The following is a 27250-nucleotide window of genomic DNA, read 5'->3' as shown; positions in this document are numbered from 1 at the left end:
TAGATATTTCCATTTGTTCAAAATTGTCTATGTAAGACATTTGAAAGATAAATGAATGTAGGGAAATGGTACACGGATATGTGGAGGCCATTCAGTCCATCGAAATGACTGAACAAGAAGAGGGACAGCCCATTCAATCCTCCTGCCTGTTCCATAGGAAGAGGAGGCGTCTGGTCAGTACATTGAGCTATTAAACAGGAACAGGCAGAGTTCAGTAAGACCCCTAAACCTCTTCTACAGAACCAGGAGGAGACCATTCACCCCTCGAGACACTTACATAGGAATAGGAGGGTGTCACTAATGCTCCATCCTGGAAGAAGGAAAAGGAATGGAGCAGAGACTGCACTCATAGACTGTTCACAATGTTCCTCGTGGCTCCATTGCCTGTGGAAGAAATGATACTTTGACGTGTTTTGCCAGCAGTGAGGAAGGAAGCCAAATGTTTTGTGCCAAGCCTCAAGGAGGCATCTTCCATCTCCAAGAAGACAGATCCATGTTCTCCGTGGGGGTCAGAAGCTGGTGGGGATAGTTAACTGTTTAGGAATGAAGATATTGTGGCTCCTGTCAGGATGGTGGATAACGTGAAGTTCTATGTATGATCACACACCAAATGCACTGTATTAATGTTGGAAAAGTTTAGTTAAAGACTGGCCCTCTCTCTCTCTCAATCGAAATGAGGAGTGGCGTGGAGTGAGAGGAACGTTCTCAGAGTCGTTTAAGCCATCGAGAATCATGTAAACCAAGTTAAAAAAAACATGGAATTTATCACCGTATTAGTTCTGTTTGGAATATAATGAGTGACTGTCCATCACCGTAAGGTTCAATGCAATCATTTCTTATTCTTCAAAGCGCTACAGATTAATCCTCATGCACACCCGATGGTTCAATCATCCCAACAATTAGTCTGGTGAAACTCCTTTACACTCCTTCTGCTAAGAGGATTATTCCGTATAAAGTCGAGAAAATCTGTGCACAATACCCCAAATACTATCTCAACAACACTCTAGGGTTGATCACACTAGTTCTGTTCCCTCAGGTAGCTGTCTCAGCATTTTTCCTGTGGTATAAAAAGCCAGTCCTTCTCACTACACTGCGCATGATGTGGAATTTTGAAGTTTCTTACATCTTTGCGTCAGTCATCACCAGAGGTGTCGATGGAGATGTATATCACGTTCAGAGAGAGAGACTCAATCAGAAAGAATTCACTTGAAACAGGGAATGGTCACCTACCTGAATGGAAATTACTTGCAGGAACATGGAAATCAGGCAGAGGAAGGAAGCTATCTTTCCTGTTGTTCTGCTCTCAAGGGATGTGTGCAGCCTTGGTCAGGCCAGCATGTTATGCTGATCTTGAACTGAGTGGCTGTTTCAGCTGTTGCACAGGATAATAAAGGGTAAACCACATTGCTGTGGATTTGCAGTCACACAGAGACCTGAACATGGAAGGATAACACATTGCCTTCTCTACAGGACATGAGACAAACAGATAGGCTTCTGTTTAAAACAAGTGGTGATGATTTCATTTGCATTCCATCAACTTCCTTCATGAGACACAAAAAGATTATTATTCTGTGCCGCTTGATGATGAGTCAATGACTTGACCACCATGCACTGTCTGTCCATCTGACAGATTCTGTGGAGAAGACAAATTAACCATCTTAAGTGCAAATATGTTGTGACGTAAGCATAGTGAGAAGGGACTTGAAACGGTTATATCTGCATTTACCAACGGCACAAACGTTGTTTATTCAGCAGTTGCTTTGAGGCTGAGAATGTGATTGAAATATCCTGATAGTCGTCCTGGGCAGGATTGGTGAGTGGGGAGAATATATAGAAATGTAAATATGAATGGAGAAAAAAGATCATGGAGTTTAATAAGAGTCTGGTTTCTCCTCGTGTATTGTTGAGTAAGTTGTGAATAGTAATTTGCTAGTTATAATCAGTGAGGAATAAAATCTTTGACTGGATCTGAAAATGGTGACTTCCAAGTTTTAAACTTTGAATATGAACAGCAATTCAGGTAAACACAGCTTAATAGACAGATGGAATGACTTACCAGGAACACCAACTATAGCGAGGATGGGATAATAACCGCCTTCAATAATCCAAAGTATATCTTCGATCCGTGATGCTAATGATATCCAAGGCTGAGAAAGGTAGTAAAGACCATCGGATAAACTCCTGTCCATTGTTGGAACATTCCAGTCTAATGTTCTCAGACTCTGATCTCTCCTCCTCCGTCTCTCGAGCTGCTGATCCCTGTTAGTCCAGTCATTGCTGCTCCCGCCCATACTGGGATAACACATTGAACCGAGTCCTTAATTAATAGAAGAGGCAAACCCTCCAGTGACACATCTCGGATCCACGGAGACTGACATTAATCACAGTCACTGAACAAATAGCTCCAGCCAACGCCTTTCAATTTAATATTGTTTTATTCCAATTCAAAACAATGATTCAAACTGTCATTTTCTGGATGGGCTATGTGAGGGTGACTGATGGAACAAATCTTGAGGCTGGTAGATCTATTGAGTGTAACCATTCAATCTGTCTTGGATGCAGGAGTAATGCCACATGTTTATCAGAACTTAAACATGCGTCTCTGATTATAAATAGAAACATACGTTCTGGCACTATAGATCAAGCATCATAATTCCAATTAGACATTGAGACAATTTTTATAGTTTATGATCTGAGAGGAATGTGTGTCTGAGAAACGTGGGGTTGTAACAGACAAATGGCATGGTTATGTTAACAGAGAATTGAACGTGACAAATGCAATTCAGATTGCTATTCCAGGTTCAGAGAGAGTCAGATGAGGCCTGTGTTATTGATGTGATCGATGTTAGTGAACTGTGGTGAAATGTCATTTACTGGACTTCAATTACAGTGTGGTTATGGCATTGTGGAGGAGACAGAAAACAGAGAGAATTGGGGGACATGGCAGTTCAGACAGGAGGGAGGGGCAATATTATTTCTCAGTCATAGTATTGGAATGTTACTCTTTATAACTCATATGAAGAACAGATTCAAAGATACATCTAAAGTGAGGAATGAGGAGTAAAATTTGTTTATTGAACAGAAAATACGGAGACAAAATGATTTTCTGCCCGTAATAAACTATGGGAAGTACAAAGAAATAAGATACACTCATGATATTGAGCTTCATAAATTGAAATGTGTATTACAAAATCACGAAAGTGGTGTGCAATCTTTATCAATCATTATTTGGCCCACAGCTGAGATGCTGATTTCCCCTCTGTCAGTGATCCACCTCATTGAAATTCTCTGGCGCAATATCTCAGTACTGAGGGGGTTCTCAGTTCCTGCTGTTGTTCACCCAGTCTATTTAAATTAAATCACCTTGTCACTGTAGAAAAAAATCACTTGGCCTTTTTGGACTCTGTTTAACTGTCAGTAACTCAACTCAGTGATATTATTGGAGATAAATGATCTGGGACCACAGCCAGTATCCGCAAAGTGCTAAAACCGTATGGCAATAGACAAAGGCCTTGCAATCCGTGATAATTTCTAAATAAAGCTTCCATTTTCTGTTTGTTCCTGTATATCTCATCTCATGCTGTCTTCTGATCTATCCAACTCACCCGCGTTTAACATCCCTCCAATCACTCCCTGTTTCCAAATTGTTCAGTTGTACAGCTTGATTTGTGGTCATTTTGGAGAAATGGATAGAGCAGGGACAGGGACTGATCGTTGTAGGGTCCGGCGTTTAGATGCTTCATTAAGAACAAGGAAGGTACTAAAAGTGGGGCAGGGTGGGGTTTGGGGTGGGGAGGGAGGGGTGGCATTGAAAATCAAAGACAGCATTACGTTGGTTGAAAGCAAGCTTAATAAGGACTCGTCTACTGAGGTAGTATGGGAAGAGGTTTAGAAACAAAAACGGAGAGGTTACCCTGTTGACAGTTCTCTATTGCCCTCTGAAAAGTTCCAGAGATGTAGAGGAAAGAATTACAAAAATGATACTGGATAGGAGCGAAAATAACAGAGTAGTTGTTACGGAAGACTTTATCTTTCCATATATTGACTGGAAACGCTATATTTCAATTACTTTATATGGGTCAGTTTTTGTCCAATGTGTGCAGAATGGTTTCCTGACACAGTATGTAGATAGGCCAACAAGGGCCGTGGCCAAATTGGATCTTGTCCTTGGCAGTGAACCAGACCAGTTGTTAGATTTGGAGGTAGGTGAACACTTTGCTGATAGTGACCACAATTCAGCTATGTTTACCTTAGCGATGGAAAGGGACAGGTGTATACCGCAGGGCAAGAGTTTTAGCTGGGGGAAAGGCAATTGTGATGCGACAAGGAAAGGTTTTAGAATGCATAGGATGGGGAAGGAAACTGCAGAGGATGGGTACAATTTAAGTGTGGAGCTTTTTCAAACAACAGCTACTGTGTGTCCTTGATAAGTTCATACATGTCAGGAAAGAAGGAAGTGGTCAAGTGAGGCTGCTGTGGTTTACTGAAGAAGTTGAATCTCTTGTTAAGAGGGAGAAGGAGGCTTATGTAAAGAAGAAACGTGAAGGCTAAGCTCGGATGCTTGAGAGTTACAAGTTAGCATGGAAGGACTTAAAGTAAGAGCTAAGAATAGCCAGGAGAGAGCATGATAAGTCTTTGTCAAGTAGGATCGAGGGAAACCCTCAAGCTTTCTATCAGTATGTCACGAATAAAAGAAATGTCCAAATGAAGATTAATGGCAATCAAGGACAGTAGTGTTAAGTTGTGTGTGGAGTCTGAGGAGATAGGACATCTGTAAATTAATATTTGAATCAGTATTCACAATGGAAAAGAAAATGCTGTCGAGGCCAATACTGAGATACAGGCTATTAGACTGGACGGGATTGAAGTTCGTAACGTAGAGATGTTAGCAGTTCTGGAGAGTGTGAAAATAGATAAGTCCCCTGGCCAGATGAGATTTATCCTAGGGTTCTCTAAGAAGTTTATACAACCATCTGTTCGAATTTTTACAACGCCATTGTCTACAGAAATAGTGCCAGAAGACTGGAGGACAGCAAACGTTGTCCCCTTGCTCAAGAAATGGAGAAGAGACAACCCTGGTAATTGTATATCTGTCTTACTTTGGTTGTGGAAAGGATTATAAGAGATAGGATTTGCTATCATCTAGAAAGGAATCATTTGATTAGGAATAGTCAACAAGATTTTTTGAAGGGTATGTCATGCCTCAAAAATCTTACAGAGTTCATTTAGAAGGTGACCAAACAGATGGATGAGGGTAAAGTGGGGTATATGGATTTCGGTGAAGTGTTTGATCAGGTCCCCTATGGCAGGCTATTGATGAAAATATGGAGAGCGTCGTGTTGGAAAAGCAGCACAGATGAGGCTGCGTCCAAGGTGCATGCAAGTTAATGTTTCTCTTGAAAGCACTTCATCGGGAATCAGTTTTCTGGTCTGCAGCATCTGCAGTCTTCATTTTCTCCTCGCTCCTCGGATGTTGCCTGACCTGCTGTGCATTTCCAGCGGCACACTCTCGACTCTGATCTCAAACATCAACAGTTCTTACTTTCTCCCAGATTTTATGGAAACGTTTGGATCACAAATCAGCTAGCTGAAAAGAGACAGAAGGTGGTAGTTGATGGGAAATGATTATCCTGGAGTTTAGTTGCTAGTGGTATACTGCAAGGATCTGCTTTGGGTGACTGTTGTTTGTCCTTTTAAAAATGACCTTAATGAGTGTATAGAAGGATGAGTTAGTAAATTTACGGTTGACAGTAAGGTCGGTGGATCTGTCGGCAGTGCTGAAGGATGTTGTAGGTACTGAGCTGCAATGTTCTATGTTCATGCACCTACAATGGGCTGAATAGCTTCCTTCTGTGATGTAATAATTTTGAGGTAATCTGGCCCACAATAAAAGCTTCAGGTGACTGGAGAGACAAGCTGGTCCAGTAAAGGACACACACTGCACAATCATCCATCATCTCTTCCTGTTTTCTGATATACAACGGCCTCAAAATATCTGCCCAAACAAAATAGATAGATTGAAATTCAAGCAATCAGGAGGACGTTCACCCAAAGGGATTGCCATCAGAGGATTCAATGAATAATAAGATTTCAGAATAACACACAAAAAAACAATATCACAGCAGCATAATGATTGGCAGCAGAATAAAACTTACAGTTCCAAATATTTCCACATTCAGCATTGTGTTCAGTTTTGGTCACCTTGCTATAGGAAGGATGGTATTAAACTGAACTTTACAAGGATGTTGCCAGGTCTCAAGGGTCTGAGTCAAAGGGAGAGATTGGATAAGTTGGGACATTTCTCTTTAGACTGCAGGAGACTCAGAGGGGCGTGAAGTGCTTTGAGAAGCTAGGCATGGCCCACATCAGTTCCAGTTTCCCAGCCTGCCTTGATCCCCTACAATTTTCCTACGAGTGCAATGGGTCCACAGCAGGTGCCATATCCCTAGAACATCTGGACAACAAGGACACCCACGTCAGATTCCTGCTCATTGACTATAGATTCACCTTCAACACCACTATTCCCTTCAGAATAATCACAAAACTCCCTGACTTTAGTGCCAGCTCTGCCCTCTGAAATTGGATCCTAATCTTTCTGACCGACAGTGCACAATCAGTGAAAATTGGTAAGCGTTCTCTTCCATGATAACATTCAACACTGAATTCCTAAAGAATGTGTCCTCAGCCCCCTACTATACTCCCTGTACACCCACGACTGTATTGCCAAGTTTAGAACGAATGCCATCTACATGTTCACTGATGATACCATCATAGTAGTACAGGTATGTGATGATGGCAAGTCAAAATGCAGAATGGAAATAGAGGACTTGGTGATGTGCAGCACTGAAACCAGCCTCTCTTTCAACGTCGGCAGAACTAACTAACTGATCAATGACTTCAGAAAGAAAGGACGAGAAAATGCCCCCATCTGCATCAATGGAACTGAAGTTGAAAGGGTGGAAAGCATTAAGTTGCTTGGAGTGACGATAACTGACTTCCCATGTAGATGTGACAGTCGAGATGGCACAACAACGTCTCTTCTTTCTATGGTGCCTCAAGACATTTGACATGTTCACAAGGACCCTCACCAATGTCTACAAATGCACCACTGAGAGCAAACGATCCACGTGCATAAGGGCCTAGTGTGGCCACAGCCCTGTCCAGGACAGTAAGAGAAAAGACACAAGGTTGTGTGCACAGCCCATGCCATCAGGGAAACCAACGTCTTATCGAATTAGACAAGACATGCCAGACATCTCTTTAAGGTTTTATAATTACGTTGAAATCTGTGTCCATGATTATTTACCAAATATTTAACTAGAACTTATTATTATTGTAAATAATTTCAAAGGCGCAGCTAGCTTCTGAAAGATAACTTGAGTAGCTGTTTTTGTGAATGAAACAAATCTTGACTGAGATCAGAATAAGTAACCTTTTGTAGTGATTCTTCAAAGTGTTTGTGCTACAATTTCATTATTTCATGTGTGCTCTGTTACAAATCATCATTTTTTAAAAAAAGAACTTTCTTTATCACTATGTTGGCATGTTTCAGAATCAGACCAGATCAGATCAGATTATCCTTTGCAAATCAGATTATCCTTTCTTTTGCCTTGGAATAATTGTCTTCTCAAAGGCCGTTTTTCACTAATGCTGAAGCAATCTATTTTAATTTCTGGCTATTTGTGGCTCTTCAAAAACAGACAGTTGAAGTAGACGTTTAAATTTCGGCCACTCCATGTCTCCAAAAAAAGGCAGCTTCAACTCTCACTATGATCTGCCAGAACTGTGTATAAACAAGGAGTTTCACTCTACTTAGATACATGCGACAATGAATCCTATCAAATCAAATGAAACCAAATCATATGATCGAGAGAGAGAGAAATTGTCACAAGGAAAATACACCCAGATGAAACCTTTGCAGCCTGCTACATCTGGCCAAATATCGTGATAGACGATTAAACAACTAACTGGTGGAGAGGGCTCCACAATTATTCCCATTCTATCAATGCATCAGCTCTGCACATCAGTGTAAAAAACAAGGAATTAGTATCTGTACCATCCTAGCTAGGGGTGTTGAGTCGATGATTCAACTCACCGTCATAATGATGCCACAGAATCACAGATGCCAATCTTCAACCAATTCGATTTGCTGCACGTGACAAGAAGAAACAGCTGAACACATTAGATACGGCAAAGGTGATGGGCCCTGTCCCCATTCCTGCAATAGGACTGAAGACTTGTGCTGCACAACAAGCCCTGTCCCTGGGGAAGCTGTTTCATTCCACATCCAACTCTGACATCTCCCTGGCAATGTGGAAAATTACTCAGCTATGTCCAGTCCGCTAAGAGGGGAATAATTACAATCTGACCAATTACAACCCCCTCAGTCTCACCACGATAGTCAAATTGGGAGTTATTTTTGATAGAGCTGTTAAGCAGCTCAGACGTATCCTGCTCAGTGCGGTTTCCAATAGGTCCCCATGTGGAGATGGTGCTGTTTTGTTAAAGTCACTGGAATAATAATCCAGACCAGGCTAATGCTCTGACAGCTGGTGGAAGTTAAAAACAATTTATAAAATATCAAGATCTCAAATCTGGTGTCCGTAACAGTGACCTTGAAGTCAATGCCGATTGGAAACACCAATTTGCTTTTCCAAAGTAGTTTCAGGAAGTGAATCTCTCATGCTTTCCTGGTCTGGCGAAACGTGAGTCCAGACCCACAGACATGTGATAAACTCTTCAATGGTCTCTGAAACACGCTATTGTATCAAACTGTTCCGAAGTCTAAAAGGATAAATCCGGACAGAACACCCAGCCTCAGCCTTAGTATGGAAAAGGGAATGGGAAACACAGTCCTGTTGACCCTGCAGAGATCTCCTTCCTTACATCTGCGAACTTGTGACAACATTTACAAAGCTTTATCAATGACTGCACAGAAACATCGGGAATGGAATAGGCCATACAGCACATTGAGCCTGCCCCATTCTAGTTAATGTCTGAACATCTCCTCAATGCACTTTCCCCACACACTGTACAAATCCCTTTACGTGATTAACCTTCTGAAGCTATAACATAGGAACTGCGGTGGTCCCTTTGGTCTGTCGAGTTTGCTATCCAATTCAATATAATGATGGCTGACCCTTTATTTCTACACCATACTCGTGCTCTCTCCCCCATCCTTTCAGTGTCTAGACATCTTCATTAGTCTTTAGTGCCTTGACTTCCATAGCCTTATGAGAGAGAGAATTCCCAGGTTCGCCAGTCTCTGAGTGCAGACATTTATTCATATCTAAATACAATGTGACCTGTCTGTACCTAATGCTGTGGCCTCTTGGTTTAGACGTCCCAGCCAGGGGTATAATCATCACTGCTTCCAATCAATCTAACCCTGTCAGTGTTTTATATATCTCACTGAGATCTCCACTGATTTCCTAAATCCCATGGAATACATGCTCATTCAACCCAAACTCTGCTCCACAAAAAGTCTGTCATCCCAGAGATCAGTCTGTTCATCCTTCGCTGCACTCCCTCAATGTCACGTTTGTCAATACTGCACAATGTTTGAGTTGAAGTCTCACCAAGGGCCTGTGCACCTGTATTGAGACACCCTTACTCCTGGACTCAAGTCCCCCCTGAAATAAGGGTCAAAATCCCATTTATCTTCCTGACTGCTTTCTGCTCCTGCAATGTTGCTTTCAGTGACTGGTGTACAGGGAGATCCCAGATCCTTTTTAATGTTACAGCTCCCCACTTGGTGGGTCTGCGTAAACAGGTCAGTGTGCAAATGTATTCCAAATATTGGCTTCTGTTTTCAAAACTCACTGCCCTGCATGGAACTCAGAAGTCTGTCCAAGCAATAACAGAAGAAAAGTGCAGTTTCCTTCATAGATCGACATTTCTCAAAATTCCCTTTTCCAATGGTTGGCTGGTATTTCCCAACAAAGTAGGCAACATCACATCTATCCACACTGCTCTTCATCTGCCACATATTTACTCATTCACTCCATTTGTTTCAATCACCTTGAAGTTTTTTTTCACATTCTCATCACGTTTCAAAATCCTAGTTCTGTCAGCAGACTTGGAAACTTTGCATTTGATTCCCTCAACGAGATGTTTGAGATGTATTATGAATATGCGATGCCTCATGAGCCTTCCAAACTGAAAACCATCCATTTATTCCTACTCATTGTTTCCTGTCAACAGTCCCATTTTAAGACCATGTTCATATATTACCCACTATCCCATGTGTTTTTAATTTGCACAAGAGGCTTGCGACTCTCTTAAAATCCTTGCTGAAAATCCAAGTTCAGTGCCTCTATTGTGTTTTCTGTAATTAATCTACCAGTCAGTTTCTCAAATATGTTTCCAATTTCATCAATGTGTGTTGATTTCTTCTATGCCCGTTATTTTCAGTTCCAACAATTTCTCCAAATTAGTTTATTTGTGTTTATTTTGATTCTACATCATTTTCTCCTCAGTCTCAGATTTTCTCCTATTGCTGGGAAGGCTTTGTTTATGTATTTTTCTGTGAAGGCAGAAGTGAAGTAGCTGTGTCATGTTTCTCTGTTCTCCATTCTCCATTCCCTGGTTTCAGACTGTAAGGAAGCTGAAACTTTGACTAAAAAGAACAGCTGTTGTCTATTCACCCTGTCCATGCCCCTTGTAATCTTAAACCTGAATTACTTATCCACTCAACTTTCTCTGCTCCAAAATAAATAACTCGAGCTTACCCAGCCTCTCTCCACAGCTCATATGTTTCATCCCAGGGAACATCCTAGTGAATCTCTTCTGCACCTCATTCAATACACTCACATCCTTCCTGTAATGTGGCTCCCAGAACTGCACACAATATTTCATTTGGCCTTACCAAAGTGCCATATAAAACTCGCATAATCTTTTGGTCAATGAATAAAGGCTTTATCTACAGTAATGCTGAAATCATCAATTATCATATCCAGTCACTTTCGGGGATATGTGGAGAAGCACACTCTGAGCTTCCTAGTGTGATGCCATTCTTTTAGTACTCCCCTGTCTGGTTCCTTCTTCCAAAGTGTATCACCTCATATTTATCACGTTTACATTCCATCTGCCATTGTCTGACCGTCTGACCATTCCATCTGTATCTTCCTGTAAGATAAGACCTTCCTTCTCACTGCCAACCACCTGGCCAATCTTTGTGTCAAACAAAAACTTACTTATCACACTCCCCCTACCTACTTCACACTCACATCACTTATGAATACCACAAATAATAAGGGACACAGCACTGATCTCTGCGGTATACCAGGAGCGTTTGGGCTCCAGTCACACAAACAGCCTTCGACCATGAAGTCAAGTTGCGATGCAAATTGCCAAGTCACTACATGTTCCCTGATTGTTCTGCTCCACTTGGTAAACGTGAAGAATATCTGGGGATTCTTCTTAATCTTGCTCTGCCAGCAGGCTTCCATGGCCCTGTGTTAGTCAGTCCCCTCCAAGGGAAGAATCTCCTCCTTATTACGGTCTTAAATGGCATATTCCTTATCCTGTCATCATTTGCCTTAAATATAGAGTAGACAGCTAGAGAAACATCCAATTTATTTTCACCTTATCACATGTATCATAGATTTTTGAAATTTCACTGCGATCACCACTCATGCTTTGAAACTGGAGAGGTTGCAAGACAACTCTCCCCATCAGAAAACCTTGCCATCACAGGAATTAATCTGAAGAATGTCCATTGCACGTCCTTTGTGATCAGTGTAATCTTTCTTAGAAGACGTCACCAAGACTGCACTCAATAACTCAGGCACACTCTCACCAACACTCATTGCAATTGCTTCATGATGTCTTTACCTCCATATTTCGATTCCCTTAAACAAACTCCAACCTAACTTTAGCATTCCAATTACACGTGTTCCTTCAAATACCATTCACATTAATTGCATTTACGAACTCACTGTGTGAGTTATAGAGGTATAGAGATGTACAGCATGGAAACAGACTCTTCAGTACAATCCGTCCATGTCTAGCAGATATCCCAACCCAATCTAGTCCCACCTGCTCGCACCCGGCCCATATCCCTCCAACCCCTTCCTATTCATAGAAACATCGAAATGCCTTTTAAATGCTGCAATTGTACCAGCCTCCACCACATCCTCTGGCAGCTCATTCCATACACGTACCACCGTCTGTGAGAAAAAGTTGCCCCTTGGTCTCTTTTACATTTAGAGTTATTAGAGTGTGGAATCAAGTCCACACCGACCTGCCGAAGCACAACCCACCCAGACCCATCCGCCGACACCGAACACAACAGGCAATTTAGCACAGGCAATTCATCTAACCTGCACATTTTTGGATTGTGGGAGGAAACCCACGCAGACGTAGGGAGAATGTGCAAAAGCCACACAAAGAGCCCACACAGCCTGAGGCTGGAATTGAACCCGAGTCTCTGGCATTGTGAGGCAGCATTTCTTGCCACCGTGCCACCCAACGTCTTTCTCAGCCCACCCTCAACCTATGTCCTTTAGTTCTGGACTCCCCGACCCCAGGAAAAGACTTTATTCATTTATCCTCTCCATGCCCTGCATAATTTTGTACATCTCTATAAGGTCACCCCTCAGCCTCCAACGCTCAAGGGAAAACAGAGCCAGCCTGTACAGCCTCTCCCTATACCTCAAATCCTCCAACCCTGTCAACATCCTTGTAATTCTTTCCCGAAACATTTCACTTTTCACAACATATTTCTGGTAGGAAGGAGACCAGAATTCAACGTAATGTTCCAAGAGTGGCCTAACCAGTGTCCCGTACAGCCGCAACATGACCTCCCAACTCCAATACTCAATACTCTAACCAATAAAGGAAAACAAATCAAACACCACCTTCCCTATCCTATCTACCTGCGAGTCCACTTTCAAGGAGCCACGAACCTGCATTCCAAGGTATCTTTGTTCAGCAACACTCCCCAGGACCTTGCCACTAAGTGTATAAGTCCTGCTAAAATTTGCTTTCCCAAAAGGCAACACCTAGCATTTATCTGAATTAAACTCCATCTGCCACTTCTCAGCACATTGGCCCAACTGATCAAGATCCTGTTGTCCTCTGAGGTAACCTTCTTCGCTGTCCACTACACCTCCAATTTTGTTGTCATCTGCAAACTTACTAACGATACCTCTTACGCTTGCATCCAAATCATTTATGTAAATGACAAAAAACAGAGGACCAAGCACTGATCCTTGTGGTACTCCACTGGTCGCAAGGCTCCAGTCTGAAAAAACAACCCTCCATCTCCACCCTCTGTCTTCAACCTTTGAACCAGTTCTGTATCCAAATGGCTAGTTGTCCCTGTATTCCGTGAGATCTAAACTAGCTAACCAGTCTTCCATGAAGAATCTTGTCGAATGCGTTACTGAAGTCCATATAGATCACATGTACCGCTCTGCCCTCTTCGTTATTTCTTTAAAAAACTCAATCAAGATTGTGAGATATGATTTCCCAAGCACAAAGCCATGTTGACTATTCCTAATCAGTCCTTGTCTTTCCAAATGCATGTACATCCTGTCCTTCAGGATTCTCTTCAACAACTTGCCCACCACCGACCTCAGGCTCACTGGCCTATAGTTCCCTGGCTTGTCCGTACGACCCTTCTTAAACAGTTGCACCAAGTTTGCCAAACTCCAGTCTTCTGGCACCTCTCCTGTGACGATCAACCGTACAAATGTCTCAGCAAGAAGCCCAGCAATCACTTCTCTAGCTTCCCACAGAGTTCTAGGGTACACCTGTTCAGGTCCTGGGGAGTTATCCACCTTTACCCGTTTCAAGATATCCAGCACTTCCTCCTTTGTAATATGGACATTTTTCAAGTGTAACCATCAATTTCCTGACAGTCTATATCTTCCATATCAGTTTCCATATTTATATACTGATGCAAAATACTCACTTGGTATCTCCCCCATTTCCTGCAGCTCCACACAAGGGTTGCATTGTTGATCTTTGAGGGGCTCTATTCTCTCCCTAGTTATGATTTTGTTCCTTAGTGTATTTGTAAAAACCCTTTGGATTCTCCTTAATTCTACTTGCTAAAACTATCTCATGTCCCCTTTTAAGTATATTACCCTTAATATAAGTATAAGCTCTTAAGTATATTACTACCCTCACTCTCTCAGCAGAGCAGGTAAAGGCTGTTTGGCAGTGGCTGCTTGAAGACTCGGTGACGTTTGTTTAACGGTTTAAATTTGAAAGTTTTTTTAAAGAAAGTGCGGAGCAGACCCGGAAGCTGGTGTAGCGCAAGCTTACCTGGGTAGGTTGTTTTCCTATTAAGGCGCGCAGGAGATCAAGTATACCATTTTGGATACTTGTGGGGGTGACGACCTACCAGGGGTAAGCAATGGGGTTCAGGCCTCTGGCACGGAGCCTATCCCCGTTGCTCAGAAGGGAAGGGAGGAGAAGAGCAGAGCAATAGTTAGTGGAGACTCGATAGTTCGGGGCACAGATAGGCGGTTTTGTGGGGGCGAGAGAGACTCACGTTAGGTATGTTGCCTCCCAGGTGCAAGGGTACGTGATGTCTCTGATCGTGTTTTCCGGATCCTTAAGGGGGCGGGAGAGCAGTCAGAAGTCGTGGTCCACATTGGCACCAAGGACATAGGTAGGAAGAGGGATGAGGATGTTAGGCAGGCTTTCAGGGAGCTAGGTTGGAAGCTCAGTTAGAACAAACAGAGTTGTTGTCTCCGGTTTGTTACCCGTGCCACGTGATAGAGAGTCGAGGAATAGGGAGAGAGAGCAGTTAAATGCGTGGCTACAGGGATGATGCAGGAGGGTGGGATTCCAGTTTCTGGAAAACTGGGGTTCTTTCTGGGGACGGTGGGACCTCTATAAACAGGATGGTCTACACCTGAACCTGAGGGGCACCAGTATCCTTGGGGGGAGGTTTGCTAGTGCTCTTTCGGGGGTTTAAACTAACTCTGCAGGGGCATAAGAACCTAGACTGTAGCTTTAGGATGCAGGACCTGGAGTGTAGGGAGGTTAGGAACATGGCTTCAATCTCGAAGGAGGGTGCCTGTAAACAGGAAGGTGACTTGAAGTGTGTATACTTCAATGCGAGAAGTATACGAAATAAGGTAGGTGAACTTGCAGCGTGGGTTGGTACCTGGGATTTCGATTTTGTGGCTATTGCAGAGACATGGGTAGAACAGGGACAGGATTGGTTGTTGCAGGTTCCAGGGTTTTAATATTTTAGGAGGGTCAGAGGTAGGGTTAAATGAGGGGGAGGTGTGGCATTGCATGTCAAAGATAGTATGACAGCATTCGAAAGGGCGATGGATGAAGACTCGCCATCTGAGGTAGTTTGGGCTGAGCTTAGAAATAGGAAAGGTGAGGGCACCCTGTTAGGAGTTTTCTACAGGCCTCCTTATAGTCCTAGAGACGTAGAAGAAAGGATTGAGAGGATGATTCAGGAGAAGAGTGAAAGTAATAGGGTGGTTGTTATGGGGGACGTTAACTTTCCAGATATTGACTGCGAAAGCTATAGATCGAGTTCATTAGATGGGTCGGTGTTTGTCCGATGTGTGCAGGAGGGTTTCCTGACACAATATGTAGGCAGGCCAACAAGAGCTGAGGCCATACTGGATTTGGTTCTGGGAACGAACCAGGCCAGGTATTAGAATTGGAGGTAGGTGAGCACTTTGGGGACAGTGACCACAGTTCGGTGACTTTTACTCTAGTGATGGAGAGGGATAAGTGTGCACTACAGGGCAAAAGTTATAGCTGGGGGCAGGCAAATTATGATGCGATGAGGCATGACTTAGGATGCGTGGCTTGGAAAAGTAGGCTTCAAGGGAAGGGTGCAATCGATATGTGGAATTTGTTCAAGGAGCAACTATTGAGTAACCTTGATAAGTATGTACCTGTCAGGCAGGCAGGAAAGGGTCGTGTGAGGGAGCCGTGGTTTAATAAGGAATTGGAATCCCTTGTTAAAGGGAAGAGGGCGGCCTATGTAAAGATGAGTCGTGAAGGTTCAGTTGGGGTGATTGAGAGTTATAAGGTAGCCAGGAAGGATCTAAAGAGAGAGCTAAGAGCAGCAAGGATGGGGCATGAAAAGTCCTTGTTTGGTAGGATTAAGGAAAACCCAAAGGCTTTCTATAGGCATGTCAGGAATAAATGAATGACTAGGGTAGGAATAGGTCCAGTCAAGGATAATAGTGGGAAGTTGCGTGTGGAGGCTGAAGAAATTGGGGAGCACTGAATGAATACTTCTCGTCAGTGTTCATTTAGGAACAAGACATTGATGTTGATGTGAATATTGAGTCACAATTAATTAAATGGATGGCTTTTTGATCTGTAGGGAAGAGGTGTTGGAAATTCTGGAAAGGGTGAATATAGATAAGTCCCTGGGCCTGATGGCATTTATCCTAGGATTCTCTGGGACGCAAGGGAGGAGATTGCAGAGCCATTGGCCTTGATTTTTATGTCCTCGTTGTCTACAGGAATAGTGCCAGAAGACTGGAGGATAGCAAATGTGGTTTCCTTGTTCAGGAAGGGGAGTCGGGATAACCCTAGTAACTATAGGCCGGGGAGTCTTACTTCTGTTGTGGACAAAGTCTTAGAGAATTGTAAGGGATAGGAATTATGATCATCTGGGTAGGAATAATGTGATCAAGAATCGTCAGTATGGTTTTGTGAAGGGCAGGTCGTGCCTCACAAACCTTATTGAAATCTTTGAGAACGTGACTAAGGAGGTGGACAAGAGTAAAGCGGTAGATGTGGTGTATATGGATTTTAGTACGGCGTTTGATAAGGTTAACCATGGTAGGGCTACTGCAAAACATACGGAGGTATGGCAGAGTGAGAGTTGGAGGTTTGGATTAGGAATTAGCTGGCTGGAAGAAGATATGATAGTAGTTGATGGTAAAGGTTCATCTTGATGTGCAGTTACCAGCGGTGTTCCACAAGGATCTGTTTTGGGACCATTGCTGTTTGTCATTTTTATAAATGACCTGGAGGATGGGCTAGAAGGTTGGGTGAGCAAGTTTGCGGATGATACGGAAGTCGGTGAAGTTGTTGACAGTGAGGAAGGATGTGGCAGGTTACAGCGGGATGTAGATAAGCTGCAGAGCTGGGCAGAAAGGTGGCAAATGGAGTTCAATGTAGGTAAGTGTGAAGTGATTCACTTTGTTAAGAGTAAAAAGAAGATGGAGTACTGGGCTAATGGTCGGATAATTGGTAGTGTGGATGAGCAGAGGGATCTTGGTGTCCATGTACACAGATCTCTGAAAGTTGCCACCCAGGTAAATAGTGCTGTGAAGAAGGCATATGGCGTACTGGCTTTTATTGGTAAAGGAATTGAGTTGTGGAGTCCTGAGGTCATGTTGCATTTGCATAAGACTCTGGTGCGGCCACATCTGGAGTATTGTGTGCAGTTTTGGTCGCCATATTATTAGAAGGATGTGGAGGCACTGAAACGCGTGCAAAGGAGGTTTGCTAGGATGTTGCCTGGTATGGTAGGAAGATCGTAGGAGGAAAGGCTGAGGCACTTGGGGCTGTTTTCATTGGAGAAAAGAAGGTTTAGGGGTGACTTGATGGAGGTGTACAAGACGATTAGCGGTTTAGATAGGGTTGACCATGAGAACCTTTTCCCACGTATGAAGTCAGATATTACGAGGGGGCATAGCTTTAAATTAAGGGGTGGTAGGTATAGGACTGATGTTAGGGGTAGATTCTTTACTCAGCGAGTCGAGAGTTCAAGGAATGCCCTGCCAGTAAAAGTGATGGACTCTCCATCTTTATGGGCGTTTAAACGGGCATTGGATAGGCAAATGGAGGAAAGTGGGCTACTGTAGGTTAGGTGGGCTTGGATCGGAGCAACATCGAGGGCCGAAGGGCCTGTACTGCGCTGTTTTTTCTATGTTCTATGTACTGCCTTTATACTCTTCGAAGGATTCGCTCGATCTACCCTGTCTATACCAGGCATAAGCTTCTTTTTTTTTCTAAGGCAAACCCTTTAGTTAGCCAGCATTCCATATACCTACCAGCCTTTCCTTTCATCCTAACAGGAATATACTTTCTCTGGATTTTTGTTATCTCATTTTTAAGGCTTCCCATTTTCCAGCCGTCCATTTATCTGTGAACATCTGCCCCCAATCAGGTTTCGAAATTTCTTGCCAAATACCGTCAAAATTGGCCTTTCTCCAATTTAGAACTTCAACTTTTATATCTGGTCTATCCTTTTCCATAATTATTTTAAATCTAATAAATTTATGGTAGCTGGCCCAAAGGTTCATCTCCACTAACACCTTAGTCACCTGCCCTGCCTTGTTTCCCTAGAATGGGTCAAGTTTTGCACCTTCTCTATTAGGTTCATCCACATACTGAATCAGAAAATTTTCTTGTGCACACTTAATAAATTCCTCTCCATCTATAAGTCTATGTTTGGAAAGTTAAAATCTTCTTCCTTCTTACTTTCTTACAGACACCTGAGATCTCTTGACAAGTTTGTTTCTCAATTTCCCTCTGACTATTAGGGAGTTTATAATACAACCCCAATAAGGTGATCAACCGTTCTTATTTCTCAGTTCTACCCAAATACCTTCCCTGGATGAATTTCCAGGAATATCCTCCCTCAGTCCGGCTATAATGCTATCCATTATCAAAAACACCGCTCCTCCTCCTGCCCTACCTCCCTTTCTATCTTTCCTGTAACATTTGTATCCTGGAGCATTTAGCTGCCAGTCCTGCCCATCCCTGAGTCATGTTTGTGTAATTGCTATGATATCCCAGTCCCATCTTCCTAACCATGCCCTGAGTTCATCTGACTTCCCTGTTAGGACCCTTTGCATTGAAATAAATGCAGTTTACTCTATTAGTCCTACTTTGTCCCTGCTTGCCCTGAGTGTTTGACCCGTTTCTGTTCTCAATTGTACCAATCTCAGATTGATCTATTTCCTCACTATCTCCCTGCCCCCAGCCGCGCCCCCCTTTACTAGTTTCAATCTAGTACAGGACTTTGGTTAGGCCACATTTGGAGTACTGTGTGCAGTTCTGGTCGCCTCACTTTAGGAAAGATGTGGAAGCTTTGGAGAGGGTGCAGAGAAGATTTACCAGGATGTTGCCTGGAATGGAGAATAGGTCGTACGAGGACAGGTTGAGAGTTCTCGGCCTTTTCTCGTTGGAACGGCGAAGGATGAGGGGTGACTTGATAGAGGTTTATAAGATGATCAGAGGAATAGATAGAGTAGACAGTCAGAAACTTTTTCCCCGGGTACAACAGAGTATTACAAGGGGACATAAATTTAAGGTGAAGTGTGGAAGGTATAGGGGAAATGTCAGGGGTGGGTTCTTTACCCAGAGAGTGGTGGGGGCATGGAATGCGCTGCCCGTGGCAGTGGTAGAGTCAGAATCATTGACGACCTTTAAACGGCAATTGGATAGATACATGGATGGGTGCTTAATCTAGGATAGATGTTCGGCACAACATCGTGGGCCGAAGGGCCTGTTCTGTGCTGTATTATTCTATGTTCTCTATGTTCTAATCCTCCCGAGCAGCTCTAGCTAATCTCCCAGCCAGTATATTCGTCCCCTTCCTGTTGAGGTGCAATCCGTCCTTCTGGTACAGCTTCCTTCTACCCCAAAAGACATTCCAGTGATCCAAAAATGTGAATAATTCTCCATTACACCAGCTCCACAGCCATGCATTCATCTGCTCTATCCCTCTATTCCTGCCCTCAGTAGCTCATAGCGCCGGGAGTAATTCAGATATTACTACTCTCGAGTGCCTTTTTAAATTTCTGCCTACACCCTGCAATCTCCGTCCATAATCTCAAACTTTTCCCTTTATGTCGTTAGTTCCAAATTTGACAATGACCTCTTGCTGGACATTCTCCCCCATGAGAACATTCTGCACCCTTTCTGAGACATCCTTAATCCTGGCACCAAGGAAGCAACACACCATTGTGGTTATCCCTCTGCTGGCTACAGAACCGTCTGTCTGTACCTCAGACTAGCGAGTCCCCTAACACAATTAACCTCATGGAATCCGACGTATCCCTTGTTGCATTAGAGACTGACTCCATACTAGAAACTTGCATGTTTCGTGCTACGTTCCACTGTGAATCCATCACCCGCTACATTTTCCAAAACAGCATATTTGTTTGAAATGGGGACAGCCCCAGAAGACTCCTGCACTAACTGCTTAACTCTCTTGCCTTTCTTGGAGTTAACACATCTATGTAACTGCATCTGAGACTTTCCCCCTTCCAATAACTGCCATCTGGCTCATACTGTTTCTGTTACCAATTCTTCATTGTCTTAAACTGTCTCTCTAACCGATCCATTCGATCTGATAGCATTCGCAACCAGAAGCATTTATTGCAGATATAATCCGCAGTAATCCTTAAATCCTCAAACTCACACATCTGACAAGAAGCGCATATGATTCTACTAAGGCCATTTGTGCTCCTTCACAATCTACAGATCCAGAAAAAGAAAACTGTCTTATTCCTCTACAAAACACTGCCCAATGTTAAATTATTATTTATGGCGTATATTTTAAAATTAATCAAGAGTCATATCTCAAACACATATAATTAAGAAAGAACCCACTCTACGCATTTCTGCAGACTTTCTGTAGGACATAGTTAAAACAAATCACTATCTGGCTGGGAACTTCGCCCAAACAGTTCATCCAAACCAATTGTAAATTTCACTGTTTATTAATTTTCCTGGAGGCACTCTGATATCCAGCAATACATGAATTCAAACAGCAAAGGCAGTAACTGTGCAGATATGCTGACCTGTCAGTTTCTTCCCCTCACAATGTGCTTCCTTTGTCTGTTCTTTTCCCTCTTAAAACTGCTGTTGCTTTGATTTTTTTTCCCATTGTTCCAAAACAATGCAACAGCCTACAAAACAATAAGTGCTGCTTCTGGAATTGGAGGAAATCACTTTCAACACCTAAAATACTTCAAAAAAGGATCATCTGTTACAGCCAGAAATTTTTCCCGCCCAGATTTCTGAAAATCCAAATGCACTACTCCCACTGGTTTTTGTGGCCTATGCTACAAGAAACAATTTCAAATAATTCCGAAGTTTGTCATGCATGTTTCTCTGTCAGAAATGTATTGTGATTCTCTGCAATTTTGCTGTTCACTTCTAAGTACCCAATATCACATCTTATATAATGGATTCCAACTCTTTCCCTACAGATGTCAAATTGATTTGTTTGCAGTCCTCCACATTATGTCTTCTTCTGTGCACATAGATGGATTATGTTTACTACCTTTCAGTTATCTACAATGGTTATGGCCTTTGCAGGATCTGCAAGAAAATAAAACAGTCACTGACAGTTCAATTAATATGCTGTTTTATTTTTGACATTTTGATAGGAAGTATATCTGGCCCATCAGATTTAGCAATGATCAATCTAGCTCAATTTTCAAGTCCTACCTCGTTGCTGATATGAATTGACTTTATGTCTTTAGTTCCACAAGTCCCATGTGATCACTTGCTTTACACGGAGATTTCCTGGCGCTTTCTCCATGAAGACAGATTCAAAGTAGCTGTTTAGTTTCTCTGCTATTTTCTTATCCCTAAGACTATATGCAGTTATAAAAGACAACGACATGGTGCCTAAGAGACAATAGGGTCTGCAAATGTTTGATAATTCCGTGTAGGTAATGCATGGCAGTGGAAAAGGCACAGTAAGCCAGACAACATCCGAGGAGCAAGAGAGTCAACGTTTTAGAAAGAACCTTTCTTCAGGACTGGGGAGGGAGAGGAGGCTAAGAGAAACGGGATGATGGGTCGAGGCTGGGGAAAAGATAGGTGATAGGTGAGTGAAGGTAGAGGGTGATAGTGATAGATCGGTCGGGAGTGTGGAGCAAATGGGGGGAAAGAAGATGGGCATTACGTCTCCTCAGAAGAGCAGATGGGAGTCCGGGGGTTGGATCTGCGATCTGGTCAGGGGAGATTTGTAAATCACGGAATCCAATGTTCATGCCGTGATTTTGCTGGCTTCCGAGGCAGAAGATGAGGTGTTACTGGTAACACCCTGGTAAATATCTTCTGAACCCTCTGCAGCTGCATAATCTCCTTACTATAAGTACAGTTCTGTTATAGGATCAGAAGATGCTTTATCAATGCCCTGCAGAATCTCAGCATGACTTCCCAACTTCTAACCTCTAAGGTCTGAGCAATGAAGTAACCTTAAACACCCTTTTCCACAAACTTCAAAGAATTATACCTGCGCCCGTGGGTCCCTCTTTTCTATATAACCACCAAAGACAGCATTCGTCGTGTAACCACTCCCCTTGTTTGTTTTACCAAAATGCAGTAACTCACATGTGTCCATGTTAAAATCCACCTGCCACACCACAGCCCAGTGAATGATATTACTGCCCCCTCACATTCCCGCTTTGGATTAAAACGATAATCCCCTCTGCAGAAGGCCTACAGACACCAGCATTGAGTTTCCCAAAGACCCAGATCTTGGTTTGCCTTGTGCAAGCAGAGGGAGCAGTAAGCAAAAGCTGGAAAGGAAACAGTTGCCTTATGTCAATGAATGATTTTAGGAAGAGGGAATCCAAATGTTAGAGATTTGAAATAGTGACAGGTGTTTTGGGATCAGGATTGGTATCTACTCGAGATACTTCATAGTGCAACGTGTGTTGCAGGATTTCTTCCCCTAATGTAGGAGACTACTGATAATAGCCATTAAAACCAAGCAATTAAAGATCTTCATTGTTTATCTCAATGGCACAGCAAATGCACTCAACATCCTATAGTTAAGGCGATAAACTTGTACCTTTTTCAATGAGAAATGTCCCCTGTAAATTTTGGTAATGTTAACCAGAATTTAATTGATCCATACACTTAAAATATGAGCCAAAATGTGGGCATGGTTTAGGCCTTGTTTAATGGATGGTGCCCACGTTTACATAGAACATAGAACATAGAAAGATACAGCGCAGTACAGGCCCTTCGGCCCTCGATGTTGCGCCGACCGAATCCTACCTAACCTACACTAGCCCAATAACTTCCAAATGCCTATCCAATGCCCGCTTAAATGACCATAAAGAAGGAGAGTTCACCACTGCTACTGGCAGGGCATTCCATGAACTCACAACCCGCTGTGTAAAGAATCTACCCCTAACATCTGTCCTATACCTACCACCCCTTAATTTAAAGCTGTGTCCCCTAGTAACACCTGACTCCATTAGCGGTAAAAGGTTCTCAGTGTCGACCCTATCTAAACCCCTAATCATCTTATACACCTCTATCAAATCTCCCCTAAACCTTCTCTTCTCCAATGAGAACAGCCCCAAGTGCCTCAGCCTTTCCTCATAAGATTTTCCTACCATTCCAGGCAACATCCTGGTAAACCTCCTCTGCACTCGTTCCAATGCCTCCACATCCTTCCTATAGTATGGCTACCAAAACTGCACACAATACTACAGATGAGGCCGCACCAGAGTCTTATACAGTTGCAACATGACCTCAGGACTCCGGAACTCAATTCCTCTACCAATAAAGCCCAGTACACCATATGCCTTCCTCACAGCACTATTTACCTGGGTGGCAACTTTCAGAGATCTGTGTACATGGACACCAAGATCCCTCTGCTCATCCACACTACCAAGTAGCCTACCATTAGCCCAGTAATCCATCTTCTTGTTACTCCTACCAAAGTGAATGACTTCACACTTAGCTACATTGAATTCCATTTGCCACACTTCTGCCCAGCTCTGCAACTTATCTATATCCCGCTGTAACCTACCACTTCCTTCCTCACTATCCACAACTCCACCGACTTTTGTGTCATCCGCGAACTTGCTTACCCAGCTTTCAAGCCCTTCCTCTAGATCATTTATAAAGATAACAAAAAGCAATGGTCCCAAAACAGATCCTTGTGGTACACCGCTAGTAACTGCACTCCAAGATGAACATAGTCCATCAACTACTACCCTCTGTCTCCTTCCAGCTAGCCAATTCCTAATCCAAACCTCTAATGTATCCTCAATGCCATACCTCCGTAGTTTTAGCATTAGCCTACCATGGGGAACCTTATCGAACGCCTTACTAAAATCCATATGCACAACATCTACTGCTTTACCCTCGTCCACTTCCTTAGTCACCTTCTCAAAGAACTCAATAAGGTTTGTGAGGCACGACCTGCCCTTCACAAAACCATGCTGGCTATCCTTGATCACGTTATTCCTATCTAGATGTTCATAAATCTTATCCCTTACCATTCTCTCTAAGACTTTGCCCACCACTGAAGTCAGACTCACTGGCCTATAGTTACTAGGGCTATCCCTACTCCCTTTCTTGAACAAGGGGACCACATTCGCTATCCTCCAGTCCTCTGGTACTATTCCCGTTGACAATGACGACATAAAAATCCAGGCTAATGGCTCTGCTATCTCCTCCCTAGCTTCCCATAGGATCCTAGGGTAAATGCCATCAGGCCCAGGAGACTTATCTATTTTCATCCTCTCCAATATTCCCAGAACCTCTTCCCTGCATATTTCCAGGCAATCCATTCTAATCATTTGTGACTCCATATTCACATCAGCAACAGTGTCCTGTTCCTGAGTGAATACTGATGAAAAGTATTGATTTAGTGTCTCTCCAATCTCCTCCGCCTCCACACACAACTTCCCACTACTATCCTTGACTGGACCAATACCTACCCTAGTCATCCTTTTATTCCTGACATACCTATAGAAAGCCTTTGGGTTTTCCCTAATCCTACCAGCTAAAGACTTTTCATGTCCCCTTCTCGCTTCTCTTAGCTCTCTCTTTAGATCCTTCCTGGCTACCTTATAACTCTCTATCGCGCCAACTGAACCTTCACGCCTCATCTTTACATATGCCGCCTTCTTCCCTTTCACAAGGGATTCCAATTCCTTACTAAACCACGGCTGCCTCACAAGGCCCTTTACACCATGCCTGACTGGTACATACTTATCGAGGACACGTAGTAGCTGCTCCTTGAACAATCCCCACATCTCATTAGTGTTCTTCTCTTGAAGCCTGTTTTTCCAATCCACACATCCTAAGTCATGCCTCACTGCATCATAATTTCCCTGCCCCCAGCTATAACTCTTGCCCTGCGGCGCACACTTATCCCTCTCCATCACTAAAGTAAAAGTCACCGAGTTGTGGTCACTGTCCCCGAAGTGCTCACCTACCTCCAAGTCTAACACCTGGCCTGGTTCATTACCTAGAACCAAATCCAGTATAGCCTCACCTCTTGTTGGCCTGTCTACATATTGTGTCAGGAAACCCTCCTGTACACATTGGACAAACACCGACCCATCTAATGAACTCGAGCTATAGCTCTTCCAGTCGATATCTGGGAAGTTAAAGTCCCCCATAACAACCACCCTGCTACCTTCACTCTTTTCCTGAATCATCCTCGCAATATTATCCTCTACTTCTCTAGGACTATTAGGAGGCCTGTAGAAAACACCTAACAGGGTGACCTCACCTTTCCTATTTCTAACCTCAGCCCAAACTACCTCAGATGGCAAGTCCTCTTCCATCGTCCATTCCACTGCTGTAATACTATCTTTGACAAGTAATGCCACACCTCCCCCTTTTTTACCCCCATGTCTGATCCTACTAAAACATTTAAACCCTGGAACCTGCAACAGCCATTCTTGTCCCTGTTCTACCCACGTCTCTGTAATGGCCACAACATCGAAGTCCCAGGTACCAACCCACGCTGCAAGTTCACCTACCTTATTTCTTATACTTCTGGCATTGAAGTATACACACTTCAATCCACCCTTCTGTTTAGAGGCACCCTCCTTCGAGATCGCTGCATTATTCATAACCTCCCTACACTCAAAGTCCTGTACCCTAAAGCTACAGTCCAGGTTCCCATGCCCCGGCGGAGTTAGTTTAAACCCTCTGAGTTAGTTTCTGAGGCGGAACTCTGGAGTCAATTCCAGTCCATGTCAGGCTGGTAGTGCCCCTATCACTGGAGAAGGTGGTGTGTATTCATGTCCTGTGCAGGTGTGTCACAGCATGTTACAACAGGCTGATGAATAAACACACAGAAGCACCATCTTGCAGCTTTAGTGGCTAATGCTGAATGATGGTAGGTCCCCATCATTGGGCCGAAAATTCCAGTTTTATAGCCCACAGAGCTGTTTCATAATATGTCTGAACAAATTGATTAAACTCTTTTTAGAATCGTGCCTTGATGGAGAAGGAAGAGGTATAATTACTGAATCTGAGAATTTAGGCGCAGGATGACTGGGAGCACAGCCATTGGTGTTGATTGGAGTCACATTTGCTCTTTCTATAAGTTTATAAAATGATGAAGGGCATGGATAGGGAGAGTGGTCAAGGGACACCTGAGGTACGTCTGGAAATACAGAGCAGAGGTCCTTACTCATTTTGTGTTTGGAAAGCTGTAACTAGTTGAATTTTTCAGGGATCTGTGTGATGTCATCAACAAATTACAATCCATACCAATCAATTGGGATGAAAGGGGTGGAGCTCAGTTTTCTCCCGCACCAGGATAGTCATTCAATAAGATGTCAAATGGAGACAGAGTGTCTGCAATGGCATACAGACAGGGGGATGGGACAATGGACACAGACAGGGGGAGGGCAGAGCGTCTGCAATGGGATAGAGACGGGGAAGGACGGAGCATCTGCAATGGGATAGTGACGGGGGAAGGGCAGAACATCTGCAGTGGGATAGAGACAGGGCAACGGCATAGCCTCTGCAATGGAATGCAGATAGGGGGAGAGTTGGGGCGGCTGCAATGGGATACAGATGGGGGTGAGGAGAGCGTTTGCTTTGAGATACAGAGAGGGGAGAGCACAGTGTCTGCAATGGGATACATACAGAGGGAGTGCAGAACGTCTGCAATGTGACACAGACTGGGGGAGGTCAGAGCATCAAGCAATGGCATACAGACAGAGGACAGTTGTGAGCAAACTTTCACCAGAAAAAAAAACAGTACTTTATATATATATATATATATGTGTGTGTGTGTGTGTGTGTGTGTGTGTGTGTTCCACAGTATTTTTCAAAGGGAAATATCAATGTACATGTTTGCAAATCCTCTCGTCATTCTTGTTTCCATCGTAGTTTGAGGAATTTTGCCTTTGTCATAAACGTGTTGTTTAACAGATTAAAGAAATCCATCTGACTTGTTCCTAACACTGACCCTGACACACTCTGAGAACTAAATCCTTGGCCACATCACCATGCTAGTTATGTTTTTTTTGTGGAACAGTGGGACGAGAAAAGGGAACCGCAA

The sequence above is a fragment of the Hemiscyllium ocellatum genome, unplaced genomic scaffold, assembly GCF_020745735.1.
Source record: "Hemiscyllium ocellatum isolate sHemOce1 unplaced genomic scaffold, sHemOce1.pat.X.cur. scaffold_103_pat_ctg1, whole genome shotgun sequence".
In the NCBI taxonomy this organism is placed as follows: Eukaryota; Metazoa; Chordata; class Chondrichthyes; order Orectolobiformes; family Hemiscylliidae; genus Hemiscyllium; species Hemiscyllium ocellatum.
The sequence above is the reverse complement of the archived record's forward strand: the minus strand, read 5'-3'. Positions refer to the sequence as shown.